The following is a 21823-nucleotide window of genomic DNA, read 5'->3' as shown; positions in this document are numbered from 1 at the left end:
TAGTGCCTGTAGTGTGTTCGGTGCCAGGCTGAACACTGAGAACCAGCTTGACATCCCAGTCTGCTCAGATAACAGTTGTGGGATCCCGTGTGCCATCCAGGCCACCAGGAGGGAGACACAGGAGGGTGTGGAGCAGTGGAAAAAAACCAGGCTGGAATTACAAACCAGCCACATGTAATCCATAAACAGGAAAATCCTCTCCTGCAGAATGAAGAGTCGCCTGCATGGGCTCACACCATGCCAAGCCAGTCAAGACCTGCCCTGCACTATGGGGAGCGTGGGTCACCAGCCCAGCTCCAGTCTTCTCTTCTGCACTCATCTCTTCTGCTCAAGGGCAGCGCCGCATCCCACCACACAGGTGTGCAAAGCGGGACTGGAGGAGCAGCCATAGGTTCTCCTTCATTCCCTGTCTTGCTGGCCAGATAATGGAGAGATGCTGAGGAAAGTGTTCCCATGCTTTGTGACACTGTCCACATTGTACCCTTCCCCAGCAGAGGCAGAGAGTGGCTGACCCAAGGTCCCGGGAGCCTGCTTTGTGGTGCCTCCCTGGCTCCAGAAGCTTCCCACAAAGCTGCCCCATTAACGTGCCCGAGCTTGGGGAACCTGCCCTGGAGCTCAGGCTAATGCCTGGTGGTGCCCAAACAGCTGGCCTTCACTCTCTGTATAAATTGGTGGTTAAAACTCTGGCGACATATTAGAATATCCTGAGGAGATTTAAGAATAGACCCATGCCTGGGCCCACTGGAGATCAAATGAACCTGATCCTCCAGGGGTGTGGCCTGGACAGGAGTATGTTTGGAAGCTCCTTGGGCAATTCTAAAACGCAGCCAGGGTTGAGGACTGATGATTAAGGGCACTCTTCGGGCTAATTAATCTCTTACAGTCTGTCTTTCAAAAGTGCCCCCACCCAAACCTATTCAAAATCCCACTGGAGGCCAACCCACATGTTGGGAGCCCAGGGTCACAGCCTCCCCCTGCTGCTGCGTGGGAGCTCTGCCACACAAATTTTTACCTCCACCCTCCACAGATCTGGTTGTCTCTGGGTGGTCTGCCCCCCCACCCCAGGCCAGGAGCTAACATCAGTGGGCTTCCTGCCCTGTCACTGTGCTGCTTCGTTGACATTACCACCAGTCCCCGTCTCAGTTCTGCAAAGAGTTGTCCCACTGAACACACAAGAAAACTGAGGCCCAGAGAGAGGAGCTCGTGAATTTCTTTCTTCCATGTTTCATCTCAGGCTCCAAGCCTGGGTGTCCCAAGTGTTTCCTCAGCTGGAATATTTCCTGCCCCACCCACAGGTCTCCCCAGAGATCTTGCTCATCCTAATTCGGAGAGCCCCACCCTGACTGGCACCCTCCCCAAGGTCTGCTTCGCCCCCACCCCCAGACTCAGTTGCCATCATTGATCCTCCCCACCCTCTGGCTGGGAAGCTGCTGCCCTGTGGTCACCTTTGAATAAACTCAAAGCATAGATCTCAGTTCTGGGGAGAATACATTTCAAGACATTACTTTCAATCCTTGGTGTTAAGAGCAGACACCTGAGGCCCGGCTTTCTCCTGGTTCTGGCAGAACAAACACCTCACAGGAGGAGCCACTTCCCATGGCAGTTAAAACCTCAACTCGACAGGACACAAAACCATGGCTGCTCAGAAGCCCAGTAGGTTTTCTGATGAGCTCCCCATCATGCTCACACAGGCAGCTATCCGGTGGGAGGGCTCAGAGTGCTACCATTTAAGCCATGGAGTGAAATCCTGCAGTCACAGGAATCATTTGCTCATTTTACTGACAATTCAAATCAAAGGAGGAATGTTCCAGAATTTGAAACTACCACTTTCTTTCTCTGTGGCCCTGAATGGTTACAATCGGAGCCTCCATTTCCTGATCTGTAAAATGGGATCGTAATGGCCTTTTCCTCACTAAACTTCTGTGAGGTTTTAATGAAGTAATAGGAGAGCATTTTGCGCAGTGATTGGCATGCAGTAGGCATGTAATAAATGTTTCTTGTTACCTTCACCTTGCACCTCTTGCTTATAACCCTTCCCTCCTTCCCTCCTGTCCTCCACCTTCACCCCACTAATAACATAACTGTTACTTAAAATCAAACTACAGAAGCCACTTGATGGAATGAGCACTGAGTGTTGTACTATATGCTGGCAAATGGAATTTAAATAAAATGTTAAAATAAATAAATAAATAAAACCAAACTCAAAAGCTTTGCTTCCTCTCAGAATGTGTCCTTTGACCAGTTGTGGGGTAAGTTGGGCCTATGAACAATTTCTGTACTATGAGCCCACATCTCCTTGCCTCAGCGCAGACCTCACAGCCCCTGCCTGGATCTTGCCACTGACTCTTTCTCCACAGACTCTCAGCCACCATCTCTTCCACACTCCAGGTGGCTGCTGGGCCAGTCCTGCAATGTTTTTTTTTTTTTTTTTTTTATTTTATTTTATTTTATTTTATTTTTTTTTATTGGTGTTCAATTTACTAACATACAGAATAATACCCAGTGCCCGTCACCCATTCACTCCCACCCCCCGCCCTCCTCCCCTTCTACCACCCCTAGTTCGTTTCCCAGAGTTAGCAGTCTTTACGTTCTGTCTCCCTTTCTGATATTTCCCACACATTTCTTCTCCCTTCCCTTATTTTCCCTTTCACTATTATTTATATTCCCCAAATGAATGAGAACATATAATGTTTGTCCTTCTCCGACTGACTTACTTCACTCAGCATAATACCCTCCAGTTCCATCCACGTTGAAGCAAATGGTGGGTATTTGTCATTTCTAATAGCTGAGTAATATTCCATTGTATACATAAACCACATCTTCTTTATCCATTCATGTTGATCTCATTTGTGACTCTGTGGCTGAAAATCCTTTTGTGGTGCCTTGATGCCTTCGGGTGAAGCCCAAGCTGTCAGTCCACTGTGCTTGTCTCCACGGGACTGGGTCTTCTGATCTAGCTGGCGCCTTCCATCCCCACCTTGGCCGACAAGCATCTCAGCTCTCCCTCTTTTCAGAAGGGCACCCCCCTGATACCCACCACCACCCCACAGGACCTACAGAACACAGCAGCGTATTTATTTAGTGAGTCAGCTCCACAGATCTCTTCTTGGAAGCCTTTCCTCACACACCACACCCCGGGCAAACAGATCACATCCTGCATTTGTATCTCTGCCCCCGCATCTGAACAATAAGCTCTGCTACTTACTTCTTATACATCTGCTACCATCTTGACAAGGAAAACATCTGAATGAAAATTAAAACAAACAAAATAACAGCCCACTTTTATTGTTTTGCCAGTGCCAGGCACATTCAAGACACTTCAATGCTTAATCCACTTAATCCTCATGACACAATGAAGAAGTTCCTGTTATTATCCCATTTTACAGATGGGGAAACCAAGGCACAAACACGATTCCAAGATCAAGCAATGAGTAGGGAATTTATGCTCAGTGTTTAACACAGAGCTGATGTGTAATAGCTGCTCGGTGAATTCTGTGGGTCTGAAATCTTTTGTTTGTGGTTGAACTACTCCAAATTCAGTTGGGTTAGAGGCTACCCTCTCCTATCCTGGTTAAGACTATTCACCTGTGGGGTCCTGAGCATGTATGCCAGGCTGAGGCCACATGATATGGGACTCAAGCGGGTGCCTGGCTGGTATGCATCCCCCCTCTCCAGCTTCTCAGTTAGTTGTTCTGTGAATTCATAGCACACAAATATTTTATGACTGCATTTATTCTTCATAACAATATGAATGAGCAACTGAATAAAAGCCGAATCCCTTGTGAAGCCAGAGGAAGAGTGATTAAATTATAATCATCCTGGATTAATTAATCTATAATATTTGCTCTTTATATGAAAGAAGAAAATCAGCCTTCAACATAAAGGTTATGTACTCCTGAGGTCTGTGTCTTAATAAAGGAAAGGCTTGGGGAAAAAACTTGACAAGCCCCCAAGATACGACATGTTGTAAATGTAGACAGAAGGTTATTACTGATATAAAATATATTCAATGTAATTATCAGCCACAACAAATAATCAGAGCAATGATAATGAATAATTAACATTTTTATACTCCTATAGTAATGTGTCTAATAGATAAGTGCACAACATTGAATTAATTTATTGTGCTATAGTGTTTTTAGTAATGAAAATTGCCTAATCAAAACATCTCTTCCACGGTATTGCCAGATATTGGCAGAAATCACCAATAGGGTTTATTTCTTTGTTTTCAGGTCTAATTGTAGTAGAGATGCTGTGAAATATTTAAAAAAACCTAAGTAGAGAAACTGCAGGAAGAATAAACTCAAAGCACAGATCTCAGTTCTGGGGAGAATACATTTCAAGACATTACTTTCAATCCTTGGTGTTAAGGGTTAATAAGGGTGTAGGAAGCAGTTGTGCCAGTGCCTGAGGAAAAAATAAAGCTGTACACAGAAGAAGGGGTCTTGTGAGTCAGATTCACAAAGGTATTCCATGGGAGTCCCTTTATTCCAATCGCCTCTTCCTCGGGTCTTCCTTTCTACAAAGCAGGAAAGAGAATGACCTCCATCAGCAATTTCACTACAAAGTTCAAAGTCACATTTTGTCCATGTGTTGGATTGTAATGATCTGTTTCTTAAACCTGCCTTCCTCATCAAGTATGGCAAGGGCCACCTTCCATTCCTCTTTTTATCTTCAGGGCCTCACCCAGTGCCTGGATCCTCAGTGAAATCATTGAGGAGTAAATGAATTGCAATCCTATCTACTTCTACTGCCAGTGGGAGATATAAATGTTAATGGATCTAACATGGTCATAATCTCATCCCTTTAGACTCTATTACCTAAAGCAAGCCTGGTGGCCTAAGATATTGAGGAGCAGTAATATGTGAACAATGATTGATTCCACTTCTATTAAGAATTCCCATGAAGCATAAGTCAACAAATAAAGGAGCCCCCTCTTCTGAGTGTGATGGGAAGTGTTACCCAGCAGCGCATGACATCAGTTAAGACTTATGGGGAGAGACCAAATGGTTTCTTAGACACCTTATTCCTGTTGTTCTTACCAAAGGTTCTCTATAGCAGCCACTTTTTGAACCCCAAAGTGCATATCAGTCCCCTGCAGTATTGTTAAAATGCAGATTCTAATCCTGTAAATCTGAAGTGCAGCCTGAGATTCCACACTGCTTATAGGCTCCCAGGTCATGCCAGTTCTGCTGATCCCACGTAGCATAGCAAAGATCTGTAGGACCTCTTCATCTCTGTTTCACTCTCTGTTTAGTTGCTTTTAGATATACATGCACTGGGGACAATCTGGTCATCTCAATTTGCCATGATGTGGCTGTTTTGCTCAAGAAGCTACAAAGGAATCAACTTTGTCCACCTGGTATCTGCAGAGTCCAACTGTGTATACAGGATCTAGAGAGAAACAAACAGCTTCGTAAGGGCTAGGCATATATGCTAAAGGAACATCTATGGTGTGACTGTGTCTCATTTTCAAATGTAGTAGAGTTGCATGGTTATGTGGTCTGTGACAACCAGAACATGCCTGCCTATGTTGGTTACGTACCATCCTCACATTAGTATCTCTGCATTATTTTCACACCAACCACCAGAATTTTGTCCAAAAATTGAAGGAGATAAAAAAGAATGAAAAGAAAACGAAATAGCTGAATCTATCATAGCAAAAACTACTGTAGTCAACAACTGCTCGGAGCCTGATTCTAAATCTTTTTTTTTTTTAATTTTTATTTATTTATGATAGTCACAGAGAGAGAGAGAGAGAGAGAGAGAGAGAGGCAGAGGGAGAAGCAGGCTCCATGCAGGGAGCCCGACATGGGATTCGATCCCAGGTCTCCAGGATCGCGCCCTGGGCCAAAGGCAGGCGCCAAACTGCTGCGCCACCCAGGGATCCCTCGGAGCCTGATTCTGTGACAAACCTTTTACCTGCCACTGAGGCAACTGAAGGGGCTTAGGAATCTGATCAAAGTTGTAGATCTCAGATGTTGCAAAGCTGAGAATTAACCCCATGCTTTCATGAGTCCAAAATTCATAGTTTGGACAATTGCAGGAACTGTCCAGACCCAGTGACTTGGTCATACGTGGTCCAAGGCACTGTAAGACCAGAAAGTATACAACAGACAAGTATCCTATAAGGGCTTATGCTTTGATAAATGACATAAAGCATGCTCATAACAAGAGAAATCACCATGGCTCTGTAGATTCACCCCAAAGTGTGGGGAGGGTCCAACATAAAACCACCCAGAGAAAGAGGAATCATTGCAAACCAGGGTTGCCACCAATGGCTTCATTAAGATGATTAGGACCAAATTCAGCTCTAGAGAGTGTGTACAAGTTGTGGGTCTTTTGGCCAGTAACAAAAGTGGACTGCACCAAACCTGGCTGGACCCGAGACTTCCATCCTGCCATGCCTGGGACTGAGCCAGGGCCTTGAGGTAAATTTGGTGAAGCAGGCAGAGCTGGACTTAATGAAGAACACAGGCTTTTTCTCTGCTTTTACGCCAAAGGCAGGCCCGATCTCCTCTCAGCCTCCATGAGGATTCCTAATGCAATCTCTTTAATTCCTGTTTTCAGATTTCTTGAGGGGTCCAAAGAAATTTGAAAAGAGGAACCTCCATGTTTAGCCACTATTGATTTATTTTGGTTCCGGTTGGCAGATTTTTATATAAAAACAAAGAACAAAGTAATTCTCCAGGGCTGGCCTGAGCTGATTACATTAGAACCTGTTCTACCCTGTAGAACTGGGGAGGGCCTGATTTCCATCTGAGCAGCAAGCCTAAGACCAAGAATGACACAGACACATCAACAGAGGAAAAAGAAAACTTAAATACTTGCATGTTTGGGGAGTAAAATTCTGCTACGGAAGGAGTGTGGCAAGCAAATGGCTTTCACTGCTGAGTCAAAATCTTGAATCAATTGGTTGACCTATATTGGTTGAATGTATTATTCATTGATCCTCTGGATTTTACCAGCATAGACACACAGTTTCAAAGATATGTCAGTTAGGAACTGGCTATAAGTGACTGCAATCTGAAAAACAATGGCTTAGATGATTGAAGCACAAATAAGGTATCTGGAGGGAGGTCAGGCAGGGATGCTGAAAAGGCTCCTCGAAGCCATTAGGGGCACAGACTTCTCCTGTTTTCTGTTCTGTCATCCTTCCCATCTGCTTGTTGCCTCATAGAGATGAGACGGCTGCTATATCTTCTTTACTATTGCTTCTAAGCTCCAGGCAGAAGTAGAGAAGATAAGAGGCAGAGAGACATATGCCAGCTCAGTCTCCCCTCTTTTTTAAGGAGATTGCCTCAGAAGTTCCACCCAAAAGTTCAGCTAATATTTCATTGACCTGAACTGTTCCCAGCACCATGATTGCCATAATCAATATATCAACCATGTGCCTCAACCCAAAAGTTTCCTGTAAACCCATCCCAGTCAATCCCTTCTTCTAGTCCTACCCCCAGACAACCACTTATCCCTGCATTTTCTGAAGGGATCAAACCATCACTCAGTTTTGAGAAAGGCCAAGCCAGACCTCAATAGTGGAGGACAGTGACTCTAGAAGCCACAGTAAAATGCAAACGTGGTTCTGATGATTATGTGGTCTTTGTTATTGGCAGGATGTAGGTGGTGGCCAAAGCTATAGGATCTGATGTGATAAGATGGAGAAAGGAGCAAAAGAGATGAGGAGATGAGAGGCAGGAGAAGGAGAGAAAAGGAAAAGAGAGGACGCATCAGGGCAGATGAGAGAGCCTGGTCCAACAAAGCTTCACTGAGGAGATGCAACAGGTGAGAGTCTAAAAACTATGATCACAGTTTCCAGATGCGGTGGGGGAAAAGGGCTTCCCAGCAGAGGGAAGCACAAGTGCAAGTGTATGGAAGTTTGAGAGGGTATGAACTGCATTAGTTCTAGCAGGAAGGACCATTAAAACGGTAGCCAAGTCCCTGAGGATCACATGTGATGTTGTAAGCACTCTCCATGGGGGAGAGTCATTGAAAGATTTTAAGGATGGGGAATCATATGATCACATTTGCATTTTAGAGTGGAAAGCCTGGCTGAAATCTGTAGGCAAAATTGAATAATCGCAAAATTAAGGAGTTAGAAGCAGGTACAATGAATGATCCAGGTGAGAAGTCACACGGGTTGCTGTGGAGATAGAGTGGAAGAGGGAAGCGGAGGAAGAGACTGGTGAAGATAGTAAGGAGGTAGGATAGGCAGGTTATTTAGATTAAGCAAGGTCACAGAGCAAAGAAAAGGCAGAGTGGAAGTTTCAACCTGGCCACATGACCTTGAGCAAGTTACCTAATCTTGGGCCTTAATCTCTTCATTTGTAAAATAAGGCAAATAATAGTACCTGTTGGTGAGGTCATTCTCTGTGAGACTGAGTTTCTGCACATCTAGTGAGCAAGGCACTGACTGCCTTTTGTTTTGGATTCTCTTTTCAAGGATGTTTATATCGCTCTGGAAGATGTGGGTCATGTCTCCCTCCAGAGTGAAGCGTAGGCATGTTTACTGCCTGTTATATAAGATTCAGGTCCCCCAAGCTCAGAGTTTATCTCCTGAAACTCAACCCACTGTGGGTTGAGGTGCCATCTGGCCCTCTTTGTACCACTCTGAGGGAATTGTCACAAAAGCGTGGATATTCTGGCCACTTCTGTTGCTGTGAGGAACATTGTTCTTTGTCTTTAAGCCAAAAATCTACCAGCATCCAACAAATGCTGACAGGCTAACTTGTTAGCTGGAAAGTAGGGTTAAGTCTCATTCGGACCTTTCATGGGTCCTATTACCTATGTCACAGTGATTGTTGTGATTAATAGGGTTTACACTTGTAGACCAGTGGCTTCTAGTAAGCACTCAGTAAGGGTCTTGTGACGGAGCAAGCATAGTGTCTTTTTTTTTTTTTTAAAGGTGACAATGTGTTTATTTTACAGGGATAGGTACATAGCAATAAGTGTAGTGTCTTTTGAGTATGCCTCCTGTTGCCTGCCTGACTGACTGCCTGGGCTCAAAGCTGGCTCTGCCACTTACTGGCCATAAGAATTTGGGACTATTTCTTCACCTCAGTGTCTCAGTTTCTTCTTCTTTCAAATATACGTAATAATAATAATGATAATTAGCTCATGGAGTTGTAATAAAGTTTCAATGAGATGATGCACATACAATGCTTAGACATTATCCAGTATTTAGTGAGCTTTTAAAAAAGTATAGCCATTGTTACTGTGTTATTATTTTTTGCAAGAGATGAACCATTATCTATAGAAATAGAAGCATTATTTGGCTATATTTCAAGAAGTTGTTAACCAGTATTGACTCTGTGGGTACCAGTTTAATTTCAACCTTAAGATGATGGTGATGATGATCACTAACAAATATTGGGCATTTTTATATACTGGGCACTATGCTATTACTTTTGTATGCTTTATCTCAATCTACAAAGCCATCCTATGTGATATTATTTTTATTGTTATTTTACTGATGAGAAAACTTAAGTCACTTGCCTAAAGAAATGATGGAGTCACGACTCACACCAAGAATATCTGATTCCAAATCCTACGAGGAGATAAAATATCTCAAACTGCAACTGCCCCCATGGTGACAGTGTGGTGGTTTGTCCTCTCATATGAATTATATTCCAATTTAATCTAAAGAAACTCATAGTAGACATCTGGAGTGGTCACACCTGGATCACTTACTCTAAGTTTAACATCACCAACTTCCTTGACACCTCAGCAACTACTGTCCAGGAGCAGAGATTACTTAGGAACTTATACCCATGCTCCATTCCTCTAGGAGGGCTACAGGAGGTGACTACACAGAAGCCCACTGTGCCAGCTAGGGTACTTTCAGCAGCACACAACTAAAAACTCTAAACTGAGTGGATTAAACAGTGATGAACACTTATTATCCCATAAGATGAGTTAATTCGGCAATATAGTAATCCCTCATGGACCTAAGTTCTTTGCATCTGTCTGTTCTATCACCATTACAGTTTTTGGTCCATTCCTTATCTTATTATTATTATGAGAAAAAGCTTCCAGTAGATATCAGCTCTCCATGACACATTGGCCTGAATTATCTCTCTTGTTCATACTCAAAGCAGTCAGTGGCAAGGAATGTGATGTTGTAAAGACTGTATTAGACCAAGCAGCATTCACACCCAGGGGATGGAGTCATAGATAAACATGAAAACTGGAATAAAATAGGATACCATTGGGGTGCCTGGGTGGCTTAGTCAACTAGGCATCTGCCTTTGGTTTAGGTCATGATCCCAAAGTCCTGGGATTGAGCCCCAAGTTGGGCTCCCTGCTGGGGGGAGGTTTGCTTCTCCCTCTCCCTTTGCCTGCCACTTCACCTGCTTTTGCTCACTCTCTCTCATTCGCTTGCTCTTTGTCAAATAAATAATAAATAAATAAAATCTTTTTTTTTTAATGGGATACCATTGGGAAAGATTGGATGTTGGTTAAGTAGCCAGTGTTTTCTATAGCTACCTGAAAAAAAAAATATGCTGGATCATTAAATTTCTCCAGCCCATATAATGTGCCTATCTTTCTGCCCGACATTTGATTGGCTTAACTAGCACTTTTCCAGATAAAATGAGCACGTAAATAAGGAAGAGAAGAAAATGTACTTTCTTTGCTATCTGCTAAGCTACCATCCAGAGTTCCGTCTGGGGGATCCCTTTCAATTACTGGACCCTTCCAGACATGTCCTAATCATTTTGACTCCTAGTGAGAATGGATTAGACTCAAGCTAGCAACATTGCTAACTACACACTCTTGGCAAAACTGAGGCTCAGATACATATTGCATAACTTGCACAAGGATAAAAAGTGGTAACTTGAGATTCAAATCTACATACTGGATTGTGTATCCCAACCTCTGTCACTACTTGGTGGGAAACGATTTAACATTTTGTTTCCCATCATTGGCTTAATGAGCATATGTAAAGCCCGTAGAGCATAGGAGGCACACATAAAAAGAAAGCAAAGAAGTGGCACTGTGAGGTACAAAGATGCACAGTAAGCAAAGCTAGGATGAGAGATGGACTGGACTGGGATTCATAAGAGAAGATGGTGAATATTTGTTCCTAAGCAACACTGCACTGTAAACAGTTTTTTTCTTTTGTTAAAATCATCTGCTTGTGTATCTAAAAGGGAAAGTTAAAAAAAAAAAAAACTCAGTTTCCAAATCACGTGTTTTTTAAGAAAAGCATTTAGAACTCTGCCTGCAGCAATTAAATATTCCCAGCTACCCAAGTTCATTTTCTGTTAACTTTATTGAATAAGTGGAAACCCAGGTTAGCAAATTCTTTATCTTTTATTAAGCTACCTCTTCAGCATCTGTCTTAAGTGATTTGAAAAGTGGTTTTGGGTCTCCCTCCTTCAGATTTTCCCCATTTTTCTGTGCAGATATCTATCTGGAAACACTACTAAGCTGAGAAAAGGTGAAAAGCAAATACTAAACAAAATGTTAAAAGCGCTAAGAACTTATAATTTGTTCAAAATATAAAAAAAGAATTCATAGACAAAAGATTTACATTTTACAAAATTGAGAATAGCTGCATAACCCAAAACAAATTAAAAATCATTGCTCTATTTTTTATCAAGATGCAGAATAGTTTGACCTAAGATTTCAATTATGCATATCTCAGCAAATTCCTGTATTTGATTTAAAATTTTTTTAATTTAACTATGGCTGACACACAATGTTACATTAGTTTTGGGTGTATAACATGATGATTCAATATCTCTATACCTTATTCCGTGCCCACCACAAGTGTGGCTACCATCTGTCACTCTGCAATGCTATTATAATTCCACTGACTGTATTTCCTATGTGTGCCTTTTATTCCTGTGACTCATTCATTCCAGAACTGGAAGCCTGTATCTCTCACTTCCCTACACCCACTTTGCCCATCCCCCACCCTCTCTCCTCTGGGAACCACCAGTTTATTTTCTGTAGTTATAGATCTGATTCTGCTTTTTATTTGTTATTCATTTGTTTCATTGTCTGTATTTGATTTTCATCTTTAAGTAAAATCTCAAGTTATATGGATGGGCTATTAAAGATTTCAGAGGCTGAGTCAATAGCATTCATTATCATGAAAAGGATTATTATCATCCTTTACATTTGGGAAGCACTGTTTATATGCATTTATCCAATAGGAAGAGTCCATCGATCACTGATAAAATATTTATTATACATTGCATGCCCTATGGCAAGCCAGGAGCAGATTTCAAATAACTGGGATATCAGATACTGACCTGAGTACCCACAGTAGAAGCAGATGTATCATGATTAGTAAATTCTTTCTCTAACCCAAAGAGAATGACACTTGAATTTCCTGAACAGCTTAAGTTGAATGTCAAAGATGAGCTCTCCTCAGGAAGTAGAGTGAACACTAGGAAATTACTCAGGTCAAAAAGAAGAATCAATAATGTATAGATTAGGAATAGAACAAGATAGAAAGGGTTGGGTGGATGAAGGAAGAGCCCTTCTTAGCCATTCCAAGGAGTGAGATACAGCTGGCTGGGAAAGACTCCTTTGCCATCACTCCATCTACCATCTGTCATCTTCATTTTGAGTGAGTTCAGAGCTTGGAAATGTGGGTTGACTACCTGAGGTCTCCCAGGTAGTTGGACTGAGCCAGGTTTCTTGAATCCAGCCAGTTGTTCTCAATTCTCAACTCATCTTCTCTTACCAAAATCTCCTAATAATTCCCTCTGCTCAGGAAATCCACATCAACTGAGTGAGTCTTGAAAAAGATACATCATGGAATAGAGAATTTCCAGGTTGGAAGAAACATCAGTGCTCATCCAGCCTCTTCATTTAAAAATGGTAAGATGGAGAGCTGTAAAGGCTTCATGAGATTTCCACCATCACCTCTTTTACAGCCTTCTTGCTGTAGAAGTGATATAGAAGAAAAAGAAAGAAGGGAGGACGGCCAACATCTTTTAGCCCAGCAAACACCTCTGCTTCTTCCCTCACTGTTGCCTCATTTACTCACTCACTCCATCTCTTCTTTCATGATGAAAATCAAAATAGGTGGTGAAACCTGGGAGCCTTCCACTAACTCCACTCCCTCTGCTCATCTTCTCAACCCAGATATCAACTGCCAAATATCTCCTTTACTCTCCTCAACCACCACCTCTTCTCTACTCTGCTTCTTCTTCTGCATTCCTTACTTCTCACCAAGGTCATTTCTATTATAACCTTGTCACCTCTCCAAGCTTGTCCATTTCCAGCCCACTTTTCACACTTGCAGTGTGTGCATTTGACTATAGCACTTTCCAGATGAAAATCCTTTATGGCCTAATTATTTTCAGAATAAAATTTAAACTTGCTGTACAATTATACAAGATCCTTCCTCATCTGACTCCTGCCCTTTCCAGCTACAACTCCCTTACCCATTTATTCACTGAATACAGATAAGTGGAGCCTGGAAAGTATGCCAGGCAATCTAAGCACTGAATGCACATGCACACACTTAGCCATACATTGCCCTTTATGCTTCTGCTCTTAAAGGTTTCCCAAGGTGCCATTCTTTCTCAAACTCTGTTTATCTGCTGCAACTCTGACCCTGTTTCTCCTTTCTCACTCCTACTTATACTTCTTTTTGTTTTACTTTATACTTTTGTCCTTGGATTGGGTATATTCTCCTCCAAGAATCATTCTCTGACCACCTATGCTGGATGAATGACTGACATTTTTCCTTAGTTCCCAGAACTTTTCATACATCATGGAAATTGTTGGTTTGTCTACATCCCCCATTAGCTGTAAGTTTGTGGAAAGCAAAGGCTATTTTTCTATCTCTGTACCCCCAGCACATGATCTGTTGCATAACAGCATAAAAAGCATTTAATAATTATTTGTTGAATGAGTGAATATATGAATGCAGTCTTATCCTCCTAAACAGGTGGCTGTTAGTCCTTCTTAGCCTTGTCTGTGGGACTGGACTTCTTGGCTATACAATTTCATCTCTAGAGTATATAAGGATGGTTTATAGACCCAGAAAAAGGAAAAAAAGACTAAGGATTTTAGCATAAACCAAAAGAAGTTTTAAAAGACCAAAACAATTCTTCTGCCACTGTTTTCTGTGCAACCTTGGGCAAATCACCTCCTTTTTATTTTCTTCATCTGTAAATGGTGGTGAGGAGGACTGAAACTTACCCTAAAGTCATATACATCATTTGGCAAGACAATTAACAAGTGCTTCAATATCAACGTCTAGAAACTTAACTGGAAAAATTGACAAGCTAAACCTTAAATTCATATAGAAATTCAAGGGACCCAGAAGAGCCAAAGCAATATTGAAAAAGAAGAAAAAGGTTGAAGGACCCACGCTTCTCAAATTTAAAACATACTACAAAGCTACAGTAATCAAGACAGAGTGATACTGGTCTAAAATTCAGTGTATAGACTAATGGCTTAGAATTGAGAGTCTAGAAATAAACCTTTACACTTACAATTGATTTTTAACAGGGTGTCAAGACAGTGCAATTGGAAAAGAATAGTCTTTTCAACAAATGATAGTGGGGCAATGGCATATACCCATGCAAAGGAATGAAATTGGAGTGCTACCTTAGACACATACAGAAACCAAGTCAAAATGAATGAGAGGAATGCCTGGGTGGCTGAATGGTTGGGCGCCTGCCTTTGGCTCAGGTTGTGATCCTGGGATCCAGAACTGAGTCCTGCATCAGGCTCCCTGCAAGGAGCCTGCTTCTCCCTCTGCCTATGTCTCTACCTCTCTCTCTCTCTCAGTCTGTATCTCTCATGAATAAATAAATAATATTTTTTTTAAAAAGAATCAGAGATCTAAGTGAAAGAGTTAAAATTATACAGTTCTGACAAGAGCATAGGCTTAAATCTTTATGACCTTCATGACCTTGGATTAGGCAAAAGCACAAGTGACACCGACAAAAACATTAACTGGACATAAAAAAAAATGACAAGCTTCTGTGTTTTAAATGACATGTTAAGTAAAAAGAAAAGACAATTTACAGAATGGGGGGAAATTTTTCAATTCATATATCTGACAAAAGGCTCATATATAGAATATATGAAGAACTATTACAATTCAATAATTAAAAGACAAATATCCCAATAAAAATGGGCAAAGGATCTAAATAGGTATTTCTCCAAGGAAGATATACAAATGGCACATGAAAAGATGTGCATCATTAGTCATCAGAGAAATGCAAATCAAACCCACAATGAGATACTATTTTGGATGGCTGTAATCAAAGATAGATAATAGCAAGTATGACAAAGAGGTGGACAACCTGGAACCCTTATACATTACTGAATGTTAAATGGTGCAGCTGCTTTGGAAAATAGGCTGACAATTCCTCAAATGGTTAAGCATAGTTACCATGTGATTCAACAATTCTATGCCTAGGCATAAACATAAGAGAAAGGAAAGTATATGTCCTCAGAAAAACTTGAACACGAATGGTCATAGCAGCATTATTCATAATGCAGCCAAAGTTGAAAGCAACCCAAATGTCTATCAACTCACTAATGGATAGATAACATTGTAGCATGTCCATAAAGGATTATTATTAATCCATCAAAGGAATGAAGTACTGTTTCATGCTACAACATGCATGAACCTTGAGCGAAAGTAGCCACTCACAAAGGACTACATATGGTATGATTCCACTTATACTTACTCCATTTCCATTATAAAATGTCCAGCATAAGCAAATCTACGGTAACATAGATTAACAATTTCCTAGAACTGAAAGGGATTGAAGGATTGGGGAGCAGTGGCTAAGAGGTGTGGGGTTTCTTTGTGGGGTAATGAAAATATTTTAGGGCAATCCGGGTGACTCAGCAGTATAGTGCTGCATTCAGCCCAGGGCCTGATCCTGAGGGGATCGAGTCCCACGTCAGGCTCCCTGCATGGAGCCTGCTTCTCCCTCGGCCTGTGTTTCTGCCCTTGTGTGTGTGTGTGTGTGTGTGTGTGTGTGTGTGTGTCTCATTAATAAATAAATAAATAAAATCTTTAAAAAAAAGAAAAAATATTTTAGCGATGTGATGGAATACACATTGAATTTTACACTTTAAAATGATGAATAATATGGTATGGGAATAATATTTCAATAAAATTGGCAAAAACAAATTAAAAAAGCTACAGCCCCACCCCTTAAGATTATTTTTCATCCAGAGGATCTTCTTTCTTTGGAGCCTCTATATCCTGTGCTTTCTGCTTGTCAGCCAGGGGCTTAATTACCCAATGCATATGCACAGACACACTCATACAGACATATAAACACACACGCTCACACACACACACTCATTCACATGGACTCATACACAAACACACACATGCAATCCGACTCATACAAACACAAACACACACTTATACGCTATTCAGCCCTTCAGGCACAATGAGTACCCTGGCTTTTTGGCTGGGGCAATAGCTAGGGACTAACATAAATCAGTACCAAAACAATTGTTTTCATTTCTTTTTCCCTTGAGCCGGAGGAAGAGTAGAGAAGGGAAGAATGGACGTCTCACTTTGAACTTCTCACTTTGCTGCGTGTGTGGGACTCTGACCTCACTTCAGCAGCCTCCAAGCACAGGTCCCAGGAGTGAAAGAAATAATGAAGTCTAGTTGGAGCAGCTGATGCCGCCTTCTCTGTGTCTCTGAGAGGCAGCTGCCTCAGAGTTGTGATTGCAGGAGAGCCAGACAGGACTATGCCCACAAATCTCCACCCCACACCCTATTCCTGGCATAAGACTAGTAGAAGGAGCTCACTTATTTGGCACAGATAGCTTTCAAACTGCTGTGATTCAGGTGCTTGGCTTGCCAGGATCTGTTCCATCACTGTGGCCCCCACCTCAGGAGGTAGACTTGCTGGATTTAAATATAATCCCACCTCCTTGATTCGCTAATTCTGTGCTGACCACAAGGTCCCTGCCCTAATTACAATCTTTGATATGCAGTAAGAAATTTGCCATTGACTTTTGGGAAGTTCTTTGCTCTTAAAAAAGTCTTGGAAAGTCTCTTGTTTCCTCTTCCTGGACATGGACTAGGAAACATGTAGCTGATTGCTCCGGGGAGCCATCCTGCCCTCGAAAGGGGCAGGCTCGGTGTATTCCTGGAAAGAGTAGGAGTGACAGGATGAAGTTCAGTCCTTGGCGACAGCCTCCAGATCAATCAGTCCTGGAATTGTCTCTTTTTTTTTTCGACTTCCTGTTATGTGCAGCCATAAATCCATCTGTAGTTGAGGCTATTTGGCTTGAGATTTTTGAGCCTTGATGTTGAAAGCATCCTAACTGTTGAAGAGACTTCCAGAGGGTGTGTATCACAGCTTGGAGGGGACAGTGATGGCAGTTAAGCTGTGGGAAGGGTGCTCTCCCACTTGCCTGTGTATCTGTGAGCAGACATTGTATGCAGCGAGTATGAGGATTTTTGGACGACTGAGTTCAGTTGCTCATTCACTCATTCATGAAACAAGCCCATGTTAAGCCATCTCTATGCCCAACAAATCCCTTAATGTGAGGGGAGGGGTAAAGTGTATGAGTATGTATGTATGTGCAAATGTGCACACGTGTTTGTTTTCTTCCAGAGGATTATTGGATTTGCTGCAATCTGCCCTCCTGGCTGAAGTCAGTGGCTCCATAAAGAGGAGTCCTTATCTCTACATCCCTCCCATGTCTCGTCGCTAATTCTGTGCTGACCAGAATGGCAAAGACTACTGTGACGGGGGGGTGGGGGAGGTGGGGGCGGGTATGGTCAGTGCCAAGTGGTGTACAAATGACAGGCTCTGGCATTCATGATCTTTGCACCAGGAAGCAAGGCCTCAGACCTCAGAGGGGGCGGTGCACAAAGCACATCCAAACAAGGTTCATCTCCTATAATTGATTTCTTCTGGCAGGTCTGACCTCCTAATAGTGCCCCTGCCTAGGCTGGAGCTATTATAATTAGTCTCTGGTCCCCAAGACACCGACCACATGCTGACTTTAGAGACTGGCTTTCTGGGTTTAGAAACTTGTCAGAGGTAATTCACAAAGCAAATAATTCACTTTAAAAAACAGTGCTATGTTTTGATTCCCCTCCGCCCCCAGTTTTGCAAAGCTAAATTATGGTGTGATTTAACATTCAAATTGTTAATATCACACAGTGCTAGTATGTTAAATAAAAAATAACTATGTTATCCTCTCTATAGACCAAAATAGCCATTAGATTAAATTCTGCTTCTATTCCTACCTTTCAAATGTTTTAGTAAACTGGAGATATCCATTTCTGCAAAATGATAAATTAAAATGTTGTTAAGGCCAACAACCAGGGTTACATCTAATAACTAATCACTAGAGACATTTCTATCAAAATCAAGGAAAGATGAAGATGACCTCTATCAGGCACATCATTTAAGATTATTGTGGAAAGTCTACCCAGTGAAACAGAATTTTAAAAATCAAAGGAAGAGATACCAGGAATAAAAGAAAAAGCAAATTATCATTATCTTGCAGAATCATGATGTGCTTTGTTTTAACAATGATCTCAATAATTATAACTGACTTCTCAATGAACTAGATACTTACCAACCAATCTGGAAAAATAAATGCTATTGTCTACAATGATTATTTGATTTTGTGTTATTGTTCCAGGTAGGACTTCAACCCAATCATTATTGTCCACTGGCTAAAGGTTAGTCATTTCAAAGCTCAAGCCATCATATTCAGCAAGTGTTGTGCAACACCAAACTGGTTATGACTAGTAATCTGATATAATACTCGGGAGTGCAAATTTGCAAATCCTCTATGTCTTTGATTTTAAGTTGCAATTTTAAAATTGTAAATATTTGAAAAATTGAGTTGTATGTTAACGTTGATGTATATGTTTAATGAGTTAGTGTATCCTTTTTCCTGAATGGCTGTTATTAATTTATAGCCTTAGAATGGGACAACATTACCCCAAATTGGCTGCACGATGAGTGTTTTGTTGTGGTTTCCAGAGGGCCAAGTGGGTGTGTGGTAATGTCCACAGTGAGTATTTTCTACGTTAGACACACTAGGGCTCCCTGAGGCAGGAATATGGCAGCTTCGTCCAAGTGTGAGCCTGGTGTGTTGTATATAGTTCTTTCCAAACACTCTGGAGGACTGTGCTGGACCAACACCCAGGTTTTCCTTTAGCCCCCATGTAGAGAGGGGGTGTCTTTTCCTTTCAACACAGTTACTGATTAAGCTTTGTAATTTTCATAAGAGAGCTCTAACCTGATCTACCTGGTTGCTTATTGAGGTGTGTGACCTGTCATTTCCTCTGGAAAATGTTAACCCCAGGTTCTTGCTGCAGAGAACAACCTTGAACTCACTTTCATCCCAAACTCATCAAGAGCTTGGTGATGAGAGCTAATGCCTGTAGATAATTGTCTGAGGGTCACACCGGCTCAAATCTTTCTCTAGATCGGTTATATTTAAGTGTTTCTTAACCATGGAAATGTTTGTTCAAGGATAAAAGAGATGGACACAAAGCTCTTGCAATTGAAGTGGATGAAGGAATAAGAACCTCATCTATACCTTTATTTTCACCCCCACCAGACCCCAACTCCGAGGAGAATCTGAGGAGATGGCAGAGTATACTTTAAAATCAATTATTCTAGACATCTTTCATTTGTACCTGAGTCATTCAAAATCACCAGAGAGCTGGTTCTAAGAACAATTGTTTTTATTCCCTGAACTTTGAATGTAAGCCATGAATCTGAATAAAGAGATATTATCAAAATGGGTGCAGGTGCAACTGTGCACACTCATTCACACACACAAACTAGCTAAATGAAACATATTGTTTCTTATTGAAGTTAATTGAAACTTACTGCAATTGTGCATGTCCAGATGGATACTTAAATTTTTTTTAACAAATTCTTATATGACAGGACATGCCAGCTACTATTCTAAGAGTTTGCAAATGTTAATTCACTTAAATTTCTTTAAAACCCTACAGGGTAGATTCTATAATTATCTAATTTTGTAGATAAAGAAACTGAGGCACAGAGAAGTTATGCAAATCACTCAAAGTCACACAGCTCTGAAGTAGAGGAGCTGGCATTTAAATCCAGGCATTCCAGCTCTTGAGTCTACTTCCTGACCCACTAGCTGCCTCCTCTTCATAAATGCCCACAGGAATAAAAAAAATCCTTTTGGAGTTTAGTAGTTGGACAAGCCATTATTCTGAATAGATGATTTTCTTAGAAGTTTTAGACACTGATTCTTATAACTAAACTTCAGGCCTCTTGACTGAGCCTTTAGGGGAGCTCAGAGGTATCAAGTCTGCTTGCAAGAGGCCCTCTCAACATCCCTACAAAATGTGAGCTTTTTGCAATCCTATACTTTTTTAATGTGGCAAATTTACAATATCCCCTGACCTTCCATGCTATGCACATGGTGGAAGGAGAGCCCCCTCCACTGACCACCACAGAGGTCTCACTCTCTCTCCTCTGCATTTCCAAAATCTCTACCCAGAAATCTCTCTCTCCACTGACCTATAGCATCCACCCTCTAGTGCTCAGAAGGTAAAAGCACCCATCAGACCCAGAGAAGCTCACATAAGCCCAACAGAAGAGACAAAGGAGAGGAGACACAGGACAGAGCAGTAGGCACAGGGCAGGCGTCAGGCCAGGCAGGTGTCCTGGCCAATAAGGGGAGCTGGTTAGCAGGCAAGAATTTGAATCTGGGCAGGCAGTGATGTCGTCATAGGATCTGACAGTTGACACTAGAATTTATAGGCAAAACCTCCAAGTCCCCCAGAGGGTATATGGAGAAGAATAATTATTAATTTTTTTAATTGAAGTGGGTGCCTTGTCTTATCCAGTTTATTATCAAAGCATATGAGTTTCCCTTACTCTGCAAAAGGAAATACCTACAGTTTTTGGTGGGGATTATAACAAGCTTTGAACTCACAAAGCAATCTGAGACAGGAACTCAGACATAGAAGCAATGACATAAGAAGTGAGATGGTTGGGTAACGGGGCACATTAGGGCTCCCTGCTGTGCAGGGAAATGGACTTGGCTGAGGAGTGAGGTTCTTGCGAGAGGTCAGGAGGAGGTGTCACGTGTGCCCCAGAAGTTGGGGACACTCATCAGAAAATGGAAAGCAAGTGCTTTAGCCAATCACATGGTCCTTGTAGCCCTGAGAGCTGTCTTGGGAGGTTCAGAGAAGCTGTAACCCTGGGCTTATATCCTGCAGTAGCTACCACCTGGTCACAAAGAGACAGGCAGAGGTTTAGGGAGTGTCTGTGTCCCTCCCCCACGAGTGCCTTGACCCCACTTTGCACATCCTGAACTTCCCCTATTGCCCTCTCTCTTCAGGTTATTCTAGGTATAAATTAAGAAGTTACCTCAGCAGCTCAGGCCATGCAACTGAAAGATGTGGATGTTGGCCCCAGGGATGTGAGCCCTGTGATAATGGGACCCAATCAGCTACAAGAGCTTTGTGTTGCCAATGTGTGGGCAAATGAGCCAGAAACCCAGATGAGTGAACAAAGCAAGAGCCTCACTACTGAAAGCAGGAGACCAGGCAAGAATTGGAAGGGCAGCTAAACCAAGAGATGACAAAAAAATGAAGCTAAGGCATCTGGGACCCTCTATTCCCAAGGCAGTGTTCTTTATTCAGCCTGTCCATTACCTCCCCCAGAGATACTTATTTTTAAAAATATCACATTCCAGATCCCATTCCCAAAGAGTCTAATTTGTCAGCCTGGGGTGGGCTCTTGCCTTGTTTTTTTTTTTTTTGTTTTTTTTTTTAAGCACCCATATAATTCTAATATACCGCTGCGATTGAGAACCACTGTACCAAGCCTATTCAGGTATTCTGCATACT

The 21823-nt window shown here is 41.9% G+C and overlaps 1 long non-coding RNA gene across 1 annotated transcript; it reads right to left on the bottom strand.

The window, feature by feature from the left end:
* Positions 1-3734: 3734 nt before the first annotated feature.
* On the bottom strand, positions 3735-11838 carry LOC140612102 (uncharacterized). The gene is made up of 3 exons (XR_012013408.1): positions 11749-11838; positions 5043-5394; positions 3735-4519 (listed from the first exon to the last, which is right to left on the bottom strand). It is a non-coding gene; the product is annotated as an uncharacterized lncRNA (long non-coding RNA).
* Positions 11839-21823: the final 9985 nt, after the last annotated feature.

This window comes from Canis lupus, chromosome 20, assembly GCF_048164855.1.
Source record: "Canis lupus baileyi chromosome 20, mCanLup2.hap1, whole genome shotgun sequence".
In the NCBI taxonomy this organism is placed as follows: domain Eukaryota; kingdom Metazoa; phylum Chordata; class Mammalia; order Carnivora; family Canidae; genus Canis; species Canis lupus.
This window is presented reverse-complemented; position numbering and strand designations above follow the sequence as displayed.